General features: G+C 34.3%; 1 protein-coding gene across 10 annotated transcripts in view; it reads left to right on the plus strand.

Annotated features, from left to right (window-relative positions):
• LOC145259962 (zinc finger protein 1-like) overlaps positions 1 to 12,500 on the plus strand; it is a 529,574-nt gene that overhangs the window by 401,719 nt on the left and 115,355 nt on the right. The gene's annotated exons all lie outside the window — the stretch shown is intronic.

Consider the following 12,500-nt stretch of genomic DNA (forward strand, 5'->3'; position numbering starts at 1 on the left):
AAAAAAAAAAACAACAACAGTACTTACTCATGTCGAAAATAGATATATATTCAAAAATCACGAAAATTGCATTTTTCCTAGATGTGAACACCTTGAAGATTGCGAATACACGGGATATACTTATCTCCGTTTTTGTCACTTTAATGTATTGTTTTTGACCATAGCGATAGATATTTTTTATATATTTACTAAACACCTATTAGCACTTGTACTCAATTTTTTGCAATTTTTGGATATACAGTGTAACCCGGATATAAGAGATCCGTATATAAGAAAAACGGATATAAGAGAAATTTTCTCTTGTACCAAATTAGAATTTGTGTTAATGCACAGTGTAATCCGGATACAAGAAACCGGATATAAATGTAACCCGGGTAAACGAGAGCTGCAGGGACCGGATACGAAGTCTCTTATATCCGGGTCACACTGTATTACTATTTTTCTACATGACAGTTAAGTAAGTGCTGTTTTTTTTGCTTAAAACGACATATTTTTTTTTAAAATGGATCCGTCGACTTTATCTTAACAAGCACCAATCCAAATAATATTTTTTTTTTGTCAACCGATTGGTGAGCATACCATTCTTCCGCTTGTTGTTGCCATGGTTACATCATCATTTGCATCAAATTGTTGATGTTGCGTTAAATTCTTACGATGTTTTTTCTTCTTTTCTTTTCTTCTAACAAGACTCCTCCCCCCCCCCCCCCCAAAAATGCACCTCATCGACACTTTGCTGAAGATGGGGGGGGGGGGCGTGACGGTATGATGTTTGTGGTTGGAGCAGGGGATTAGTAGAGAACACCGGATTCCAAGTTTCGCTTTTTTTAGGGAATTATCAGCCTTCTGCAAGATTTGGTTTTAGTGACAATGACGAAATGATGCCGTTATAATATTTAACCAATTGAAGAGGAACTGGAACGTTGCTTTTAATTTTGGTTAATTTCCACTGTTTTTCTGCTTCTTTTCTTCTTTCTTTCTTTTGCTTCTTTCTTTTTCTTTTCTTCTTTCTTTCTTTTGCTTCTCCTTCTTTCTTCTTTTCTTCTTTCTTTCTTTTGCTTCTTCTTTTCTTCTTTCTTTCTTTTGCTTCTTCTTTTCTTCTTTCTTTCTTTTGCTTCTTCTTTTCTTCTTTCTTTCTTTTGCTTCTTTCTTTTTATTTCTCTTTCTTTTCTTTATTTCTTATTGCTTTTTTTCTTTTTCCTCTTTTTCTTTCTCTTTCTTGTATTTTTCTTCTTCCTTTTTCCTTTTCTTCTCCCTTCTTTTTCTTTTCTTTCTTTTGCTTCTTTCTTTTTATTTCTCTTTCTTTTCTTTATTTCATTCTTATTGCTTTTTTCTTTTTCCTCTTTTTCTTTCTTCTTTCTCTTTCTTGTATTTTTCTTCTTCCTTTTTCCTTTTCTTCTCCCTTATTTTTCCTTTTCTTTTTCTTTCTTATTCCCTTTTTTTCTTCCTCTTCCTTTTCTTCTTCTTTCTACTTCCTCTTTTTTCTCCCTTTTTCATTTTCTTCTTCTTTCTTCCATTTTTTTCTTCCTCCTCTTTTCTTCTTTCTACTTCCTTTTTTCATTTTCTTCTCCCTTTGTCCTTTTCTTCTGCATCTTTCATTTTTCTTCCTCTTCTTCTTCCTCTTTTCTTCTTCTCTTCTTCTTTCTACTTCCTCTTTTTCCTTTTCTTTTCCATTCTTCTTTCATTCTCCTTCAGGTACACCTCTTCCTCTTATTTCCTCCTACTACGCTTTCTTCCTCCACTTTTCCCTCTTGTTTTCTTCTCCTCGTCCTCTTTTCTCTCCTTTTTTCCTCCTTTTCTTTACCCCCTCCATTTTTTCCACTTCTTTCTTCCTCTTCCACATTTTTCTTCTTCTTTCCTCTTTCCCCTTCTCTTTTTCATCCTTTGCTTTCTTCCTCCACTTTTTCTTTTTCTTCTTTCCTCTTCCTTTTCATCCACCTCCTTTCTTGTTTTCCTCTTGTCTACTTCCACCTTCTTCTCTACCCTCCTCTTCCCCTAATTCTTTTTCTCCTCTTCCGCCTTCCTCTCCTAACTCCAACTTCTTTCTCTTCTTTATTCTCTTTCTCTCTATTTTCTTCTTCCTCTTTTTCTTCCTGGCCCTCTCCACCCGCCCATTCAGCTATGTTATTCTTCCTAGTTTCATTTTATATTTAACTAACCTGGGTGCCCGGCGTTGCCCGGGTGTTTGGCGGTGTGTGTTGAGCAACAACAAAAAAGTGGTAGTAAGCAAACCGGAAGTGACGAAGGTTTAAATTACGGCTAGTCAATCGAAAAGCAGGGATGTCTTTTGAAAATATCGGCGAAAAAAAAGCAACCCCCTCCTTGTAGAAAAGTGGCCAGTTGATGGTGAAGGAATTAATGTTTTTAGCCAATTTTTCGATATTTGTCGTCCGAAGGGTCGAGCTTCAAAACAATACCGATCTCGTGAAAATACGTCGACTTTGTCAAATGTTTTAGGCAGACATACAAACAAACATACATACATACATTTAAACAGACAGGTTAGATTTATATTATAGAATTGTTTGTTTTTTTTTCTGTTTTTTTTTTATCTTCTATTTTCATCGGCTTTTCCTCCTTATCTTTATCCTGTCACTTCTTACTTCTTCCCTTTCTTTTTCTTATTCTTTTTCCTCCCATATTTCAGTTTCTTTTCTCTTTTTAGCCCTATTTTTTTTCTTCCATTTTCTCCATTTTCCATTCGATCTTTACATCGATCTCCTTTTGTTTTTATTTCTTCTCTCCTTAACTTTCTTCAACTTTTAACTTTATTCATTCTTCTCTAGTTTCCTTCCCCTCCTCTTTCTCTCCTTTGTTCCTTCTTTCTCTCCTCTATCATTCCCCTTCATTATTATTTCTTCTTTTTTTATATCAATGTTTCATCTTTTCTTTTTTCCTATTTTCCATCTTCTATCTTTTCTTCGTCTCTTTCTTTCATAAAAAATGGCCGATGTCAAAAACCCCAGAAACAACAAAACTTTGAAGAATCTCCTCCCAAACCTAACCACCTTTTCCGCTAATCAATCTCTTACCAAACGAATGCTGTGATATTCTCGTTATCATTTCTTGCAGATTTCATTTACGTTTGGCAAAATCATTTCATTTTCCCTTCAAACTCGTGTCTTAAGAATCTCAATCTTTGTTCGCTCTTCTATTTGCGTTGTATTTGCAAACATTTCTCCGTTTTGTGGGCAAAATGGAGACAATTTCCAAATTCATTCATCACTAACCTCTCCTTTATTTCCATATAATTACAAAGAAATAATAAAAAAAAAAACATGACCAGAATAGTCTTCATATGCGTCCATTCCATCTTGACAAAACTACTATTTGAAACTTTAGCATAACAGACTGACAAACTTGATATTTGAAACTTTGGCATGACAGACTGATGAAAATCAATATTTGAAACTTCGGCATGATAGACTGACAAAAATTGATATTTTAAACTTTGTCATGACAGACTGACAAAAATTAGTATTTTTGAAACTTCGGCATGACAGACTGACAAAATTGCTATTTGAAATGAAAATGCCATTTCAAACTTAAGTCTGCCAAACAATCAAAAATGCTATTTCAAACTTACTCATGAAAGACCAATAAAATGTCATTTCCATCTGAAGCCTGACAGACCAATGAAATCCCCATTTTAAACTTAAGTTTGACAGACTAACGAAAATTCTATTTCAAACTTTAAGCATGACTAACAGACAATGCCTGTAATAGAGTTTAAAGGATACAAATAAACAAAAACTAATGTTTGGAGAGCGAAGAGTTTGGAATTCTGTGATACTTTAGATATTAAAAAAAAAAAAAAGAAAGGAATTTGATAAAAAAATTTTTTTTTATTTTTTACTATTCTTTCTTTGCTTTTCATTATTAAAAAAAATTATCTAATAATCACTGTTTCTTTTGAAAAGATGTGTTCAAAATTTTAAATTTATTCACACAAAATATGAATAGCTTCATTAATTTTTTTTTCTTTCTTTTTCTCCTGTCATTGCCTTTCTTTTAATTTCTTTTTCTTTTGTGTGTATGCCGTTTTTATTTTATTTATTTTTGCAAATATTAAAACATTGTTCCTTTTTTATTGCCCTGCATTTGGTTGTTATTGCCGTTTTCGGCTGTTATCTCTTGCTCTCCCTCGGAAAAATGGGTTTGAATCGACTCCCCCCATACCTCCCCATCTATTCACTCGGAAATGTTCAAGCCAAACTCTCGGTACAAATATCATTTATATGGAACTGCAAAAAACAAAAATGTCTGCCGATAGGAAGAAAGAAACAACAACATTCATATCTCTAAATGTATTTAACTCCCTCCCCATCGAGGGCAAAGTTATACACAAGGCCCGTTTATAGTGTGGGGGAACGATCTAGCTTCTCCAATAAAAGAGGCAATCTGGATTGGAAGCAAAATTAAAAGTTGCCTCAATTATGAAGGCTTTTAACTTCCACCAAAGACAGAACAGATATTACATTTTAAATTATTTATTCACAAACAGTACAATATAACTTATTCATGAGTTCGGCACAAGGCCATCAAAAGTAGATGTTCTCCTGAATCTATCTTATTTCTTAACTCGACACATTACAACCCATTCAGAATAAGCCCGTTCCCTTCATTCTTTTACCAATATGTCCTGAAATATAAAGTCCATCAAACTTATATTCTTATACCAAAGTAGCACTCACTCTAGGAGTGGGGGGGGGTTGAAATAGCTTACCCCACAGAAGGCAGTTTCACGAGAATATCAATTTCACAAGCAGTCTCTAGTCGTTTGTATATCCTTGTCTTAGAAGATGATGACGTTAGATATTTGCAGTTCTTGTAGGGAGGTGTCATTGGCCTACATACAGTGCCTGGTATTTTCAAATAGTCACCCATCTGGTACTGATCAGTCTCGGCGTTGTTTAACTTCAATTAGAACCAGTGTGTCAACGTGATTATGCCATGTTTGCAAGGTTGTAGCTTAATATGTAACATTCTGTCGGTTGGATTTTATAAAGTTAGACCTAAACAGTATTTAAGCTGACAAACCAAGTTTTGATTCTGATTAGCCGACTTTCATTTATTATTGTTGTACCATGTTATTGGCAATAAAATGTACTTCACTGCAAGTTATTCTTTCAGCACAAAAAAAATATATATATATAATATGGTCTGGTAATTTGCTAATATGGAGACATTCTTAAGTAAACATATGAAAAGAAAAATCAAGACATAACTCTTATTCTTTTAGTAAAAGTTATATTTCATTACTTGCTTTGTTTAGACTAGATACTGAACCTACCAAAAACGATATAGTTATAGAACATGGAAATATTTAAAATATACATATACTAGCATTTCAGCCCGGCATTGCCCGGGTGTTTGGAGGTGTATGTTGAGCAAAAAAAAAAAAAAAGCAGTCAATTTTTTTTAACTTTGACCCCTATTATGACCCCCTAAAGATTTATTGTTTTGGACTCAAATCAAGTTATTAAGTTAGATCCATGTCCAAGGAACCTATATCTAAAATTTCACGTGTTTAGGCTCCAAAATTGTCGGAGGAGTTTGGTAAAATTCTCAAAGGTCAAATCGTTGAACTTTGACCCCTTAACAGCGAAATTTATGGCCGAAAACTGATCCCAAAGATTTTCCCAAATCTCAGTACCCTGTATATCGAATTTCGAGTCTGTAGACTGAAAATTGACAGAGTTATTGCGTAGGAAAATGTACACACACACACACACACACACACACACACGCACACAGACACGTTCACTTTTATATATTAGTGATGGAATGATTTCAATATTTTTCCCGATTCCGATACAATTACCAATTCCGCATTAAATTCCCAATTCCGATACAATTACCGATTCCGATTCTTTATAAATTTCTAAATATTTAACTGCAAAAGTGTTATTTTTCTCAATTACCGTAAAAACATGCGTTAAATGTGCATATATTTTCTAAAAGGTAAAAACAGACTTATTGGAGGATGATTTAAAGATTTTAGTTTTACTGGTAGTTCAAAACTAATAAATATTTTTATAGTTTTATAATTACTACGAGCAGTGGGAGATTTTGTTTTTAACAAAATCAAATAAGAAGATAATTAAACGAATCGTTTTTAGGTATCGGAAAATAGGCACAAATTTTCCCCGATACCAAATCTGATACTCCAAAAAGTTCCCATTTTTCCGATCCCGATTCCGATCAATCGTCCCAACACTAATATAGATATGTTTTTTATTATTACAACCTCAAGTGTATAAACTTAATTCATTCCAAGTTATTTCAATAGACAGGATAAAAACTATTTGTCCATATCGTCAGATGATACAAGTTCAAATAAAAAGGAAAGATATGGTTTTTTATTTGTGATTACATATGGATATTAAAAACCGAGAGAAAGGGAAGAAAGGAAAAGGAGAAAAGAAAAGAAAAGAGGGGGGAGGCAATAAAAAATAAAGTTAAAATTTATAAAATTGGAAAGATAAGACAAGCTTCTTCCTCCCTCCCCCTCTCTCTTGCCTTGTCTCATCTTTACAATTTTCATTTGGAAAAACGGACTGCTAAGGAGTCATCATTAAAAAATCGGTACGTGAGGAGGGGGATCATCGGATTTTCATCTATTTGCTAACTGTTTCATGAATGCGTATGCGCTAATCATTCACATTAGAGATTCCTTATGTTAAGAATAAGTAGGTTTAAAAAAAAAAACATTGTAACGAACGTGTCAAGCTGGCCTAGTGGTTATGACTCATCCTCTTTAGGTTTTGGCTTTGGCTCGAGTATTTTTAAAATTTTTAACTATTAAAAAAAAAGAAAAAACATAATACTCGCATGCACATGTCTCGGTTTCTGTATGAATTAAAATATTTATGCGTATTTTACGACCAGGCAACGACAGGCGGCTTGTAAGTAGTATTTATAAAAAAAAAAAAAAAAAAAGAGATTGAAGACTAGCCACATCACGTCTGTGAGAGAGAGATTGCAGAGTAGAAGAACGGTGGAGGAGGCAATCAAATTACATAGACAGAATTCTGCACCTTCTCAACAACCCTCAAATGGGACGCAGATTCATCAGTCCATTCCGTGCATATCTTTTACAAGTTTTCATTGCTTAAACTGCACAATATTATTATTAATGCCAGCAGTGGGTTGAACCAGCTCCGCTCTGAAGATGGAAGTTTTTAGGGAATATCAAATGCATAATATTATTTCACGTCTCTCGTTTGCGCATCCAGAGTAAAAACCGTCGCCATCGACTATGTCGTACGTTTTATACCTCTGTATAATTCTGTTTGGGCGGCGGTTTCACGTAACGCATCAAACGTTACCTCGTTTGTGTGTAATTTTTCATCTCTCTCTCTCTCTTCTCTCTCTCTCTCTCTCTCTCTCTCTCTCTCTCTCTCTCTATCTCTCTCTCTCTCTCTCTCTCTCTGCGACGAATGCCGGCATTCGTCGCAATTTAGGTCACCGTACATTCATCCATTTTCAGTTTTGGTTTATCTTTGCTGCCAGCTTTCCCCTTTTTCCTCGTTTAAAGCTTTCAACTTTTCAAAAAATTATTTCAAGTCAGGAATTCTTAGATTGAAATATTGTTTCGTTCCGATTCTCTTGAGAAATTCAAATTTTTATTTTTTTTTATTTTTTTTTACTTTTTTCATCGCCTTTTTAAAAATTTTCCCTTTTGTCTTTCGATTCAAAGAAACATACACAAAAATCCAAGTTTGTATATTTTGATTTTCTACGATTCTGTATTCCGTTCTTGGAAACCTCGCGTCCCTCGGGCTTTAGGTGAAGGCAAATCCTTTGATTCCTTTTGGCGTAATAATAGGCCATTTTGCGCGGTTTACTTTTGTTTCATCGGCATGCTCTTAAATAAATCGGCGCGTAATGAAGCAGAAGAAATCTGTCATATTTACGAGCATCGGCATTCGATCGGAAAGAAGACAGGAGCATTCTTCCGCTTTATTACGACAACTTTTTAGTTGCGTATGTTCCAAGGTTTATCTTTCGTTGTTTATTATTATTTTTTTATTTTATTTATTTACTAGCGGGGGCACCCGGCGTTGCCCGGGTGTTTGGAGGTGTGTGTTGGTGGGGCGGGGGAGTAGATCAAAACAACCCTGTTAAAAAAAAAAAAAAAACATTGGCCGGTTGTTTGGAGGTGTAAAAGAAAAAAAAAAGTTTTAGTAGAAAGGTAGGCTTGAGCCCTGAACCTTTGACGCGGAGTTGAAAAGGAAATGGAAAAAAAAAAACAAAAAAACTTGCGACCTAACCATCTCGACCACGGGAACAGATGAATTAATTATTGCGTTAAGTTGACGTTTATAAACCGAAATTAGCAGGTGCGACAACGTCAAGTTGTGTGATGTTTGACCTAGTTTTGCGCTGGAAGCCAGTTTCTGTTTTCCTCGCTACGCGGCGATTAAAAAATATTTCGAAAATAGCTTGTAAAAGTCGGGTAAATTAAAGATAGCTGCGACCCGAGTTCCTTAGTCGTAGATATTATTATTTAGACAGCATATAAAAAGTTTTAAGAAGGAGCGAGCCAACCGAGAATGACGGCCAAAAAAGCCTTTTGTAGATATACAGAAAAAGCGAACACCCATACATACATACATTTTTGCTTTTATATATATAGATTTTATTTTATTTATTTATTTATTTTTTTGCCTTTTATTCACACCAAACAAAGCACGTTGTTACTGAAGCATAAGGGCTACCGTGATTAAGACACATCTTTATACAGGAGAAGGGTGTTCTAAGTTATGCAATAAGATGTTTGTTCACATTACATTTGTTTTTGCATGTTTATTAGAAAACGATGGAGAATGGAATGATTGGCACATAAGGGCTAGAATTGACCCCAGACGGAAGATGCAATACTATGCGAGTTCTCAAATGTCCTCAATCAGAGAGTAGAGCAGTGCACTGGTTAGGGTTGGATGTAGTGAGACAAGCTATCTGTCTATCTCCTTGAGAATTCCAAAAGCAGGCAGTCTGAAAAAAAAAATCTATTAGAGTAGAATGTGATCTGGCATTTGAGGATTTCTACATTGAAGGGGAGGGATTTTGATGCTAGTCAAGTTGGAACAGGATTTGTATGTTCAGGGCGGCAGGAACTAGGGTTAGGAGCTTTAATCTATGGTCCCTTTATACCAGACTCCCATAAAAAGCACTCGCTTAGTTACAACCACTATCAACAATTTTCCCCACTCTCTTTTTGCGCCTAGGTCTAAACACAGATTCCATAAACCAAGCTTGGGCTGCCCAGCTGTGGAACTCTATTCCGCTAGCCTGCTTTCTAGCTTACTATAACAAAGTTATCTTCAAGTCCAATGTAAACAAATTCTTGTTGAGCCGTCCCCTTAAATAGTCAATTTCCATCACTATACGCACATTAAATATTATTCTCGAGTAGCCTTTGGGCCTTTATAAGTGGTGACATCCCTTTTAAAAATAAAAAGCAAGAAAAACTTGTAAAACAACCACTGGGATGCAACATCTTTCATTGTTTTTAGCACTTTACATCAAATAGCTTCCTGCCTTGTCTGTTTTAACTTAAAAAAAAAAATAATAATTTTTTTTAAAAATCCAACTTTTATGCATCGATGCAAGAAAGTTCTTATTTTTGTTAATTTTATTTTTTAATATGATTTTCAAAATAGCAAACAAAAATTTTTTTTTTAAATGTCTCTTAGAGCAAAAGAGAATTTCTCGTACAATCAACCATTTTTTCCCTCGCGTTTTGTGTCGCTTAATCTTTTCGCCAATGACAAAAGAATCCGTGGAAATTGGCAGGATTTTAAGTCCTTCCCCTTTTTAATTCTTCCCAGTTCCATGCAAATTCCGTCGATATCCATTCACTGATTTCCAGCTTAGACGCGTTTATATCGAAGCGTATTCTTCGTTTCCTGTAATGCCGAATTCGAAAGCTTGTCAGAGTTTTATAGTTTCGTTATTTAGAGATAATTCTGCCTGCACATGTGGACTCCGCTGACATTGTCATATTCTGACAGACATTATGATTTTTTTATGATTATTAAACCGTGTTTTACCGCCTGATATTTAATATAAGTGGGATGCATTTATGTGCATGCATGCATATATATATATATATATATATATATATATATATATATATTATACAAGCGGAGAGGGGGAGCTTTGCCCACTCATAAAATACGCTTAAATATGGTATTTTAATTTGTCCAGATTTCGTACATGTTTTTATAGAGGCGTGCTTTCAAAAGTAAAAAAAAAGTATTTAAGTGCGATTAGCTAGAATCGAAACCGAAAACAAAACTGTAGCATTCAAAGCTGGTGACGTTACCACTTTACCAACATGACACGCATATGAACTGATTAACAATTAAGAACAAACTAAAATGAATGTACTGAATGTACAACGATTTTTTCAATTTTGACCTCGTTTTCACCCCTTAAAAACCATTTTAACCGGCTAAAGACCCGTAAAAGAATCATTTAAGGCCCCTAGCACCACTCCTCAACTTTTAGTTTCGGAAGAAATAGAGTTTGAAAATATGAAGACGGACAAACATATAGCGTTTTATATATTAGATATATACTAGCAGAGGCATAAAATATGCTATTTTAATTTGTCCAGATTTCGTATATATTATTACAGAGTCATGATTTCAAAAGTAAAAAAAGAAAGATGTTTAAATGCCATCAGCTAGAATCGAAACCAAAAGGAAATCTGTAGAATTCAAAGCTGGTGACGTTACCATTTTACCAACGTGACATGCATATGAACTAATTAAAAAATAAAATAAGATGAATCTAAAAATGTATGATTTTTTGAATTCTGACCCCTTAAAAACTATTTTAAGTGGCTAAAGACCTATAAAAGAACTATTCATATAAAATCCAATCATTCGAAGCCCCTAGTGCCGCTACTTTTAGTTTCGGAATAGATTTTCGATCTCTTAGCTAGCGAGATTTCAAACAGTAAAGACGTGTCTCGGGTGCAGTTTGGTTCAGTCTAGCGAGACAAGCTATTCATTTATCATTGACAGACATATAACCTTTTATATATTAGATACATACTAGCGTAGGGGGAGGCTCCTGTCTTTGCCCAGTCATGAATTTATTTTTTGACTCTGAGAAATAAACCCACTATCTATGTTCGATTTGTTGATGACATATTCATTGTAGCCAAATCCGTTCAAGACATTAAAAATCTCCAACTAAACCTGGATGACACTCAGTCCTCAAATTATCACACGAACCAAACATAAATAACAAAATACCATTTCTCAACGTATTAGTAGATTCAAGCAACCCCACTAAATACACAACCTCAACATACAAAAAACCTACCAACAATAATGCAATACTCCTAAATTACCATAGTGAATGTCCAGAAAAATATAAAACTGCCCTTATAAAAAAAATTTGATCCACCGCTCATACCATATAGTATCAACCTACCAAATATTTTACAAAGAACTAACAAACATAAAACAAACCCTAGCAAACAATAATTTTCCCAATAAAATTGTCGATAAACACATAAAACTATTTAAACTCACTTCACAATAAAAACATAAATCCTAACCCTAACAAAAACGACACCATCAAAATATACTATAAAAACCAACTACGCATTAACTACAAAACAGATAAAAAAATAATAACAAACCTAATTAAAAGATCACCAGACCCACCAACGAAAACATAAACTAATAATATATTATACTAAATTTAAAACCTCAAATTTAATAATTAAAAACTAATAATACTAACACTACACTAAACCAAACTAATGTAGAGTATGAATTTATTTGCCCCTCCGAAGAATGTTTCCGAATCCAATCTAAAAACTCATACATAGGCCACACCACAACAACACTCTCCCGACGACTAACCTATCATTTAGCTGGCAATAGCGCCATAAAACAACACCTAACATTCCATGATAAAAACCTACAAAATTCGATATCTTAACAATTGCACACGAAGACTATACTTTATTGAATAACATAAAATACATGCTAAAATATTCCTTAATATGGGGATTGAGTTATGTTTGAAAAGAATTATTTCCATTGTGCTAATTAGTTGTAATTTGTAATTAGCTGAACAAGTCACCAATCTATCTCTTAACTATTTCTCTCGCTTTTCTCACCCAATGTTGATAGTTTCCTTTTTTTTGCATGTTTGGCAATCAAGCGATGTCATCTTTTAAAAAAAAAAAAAAGAGAGAGGGGTGCAGGGTGTTAACATATGTATGAGATGTTGTGAGTCTATCTCTGCTCTATTCTTTTTTTCATAGCAAGTGCTCGATTGCGCTTCAATTTATGCCTTCAATCCCGCAAAACAATCACAGCAAACACTCGTCTAGCTACAACCACTGTCAGTAATTTCCCTCATTCTCTATCTGCCTAAATCTGAACGCAAATTCCATGAACAAAGTTTCTTTCTTAGTACTGCTTGTCTGTCGCACTCTGTACAGTGGGCCTGTTTTTTTTCAGCTAAGT

This window comes from Euprymna scolopes, chromosome 35 (genome assembly GCF_053919585.1).
Source record: "Euprymna scolopes isolate OS-2025 chromosome 35, ASM5391958v1, whole genome shotgun sequence".
NCBI classification, from domain to species: Eukaryota; Metazoa; Mollusca; class Cephalopoda; order Sepiida; family Sepiolidae; genus Euprymna; species Euprymna scolopes.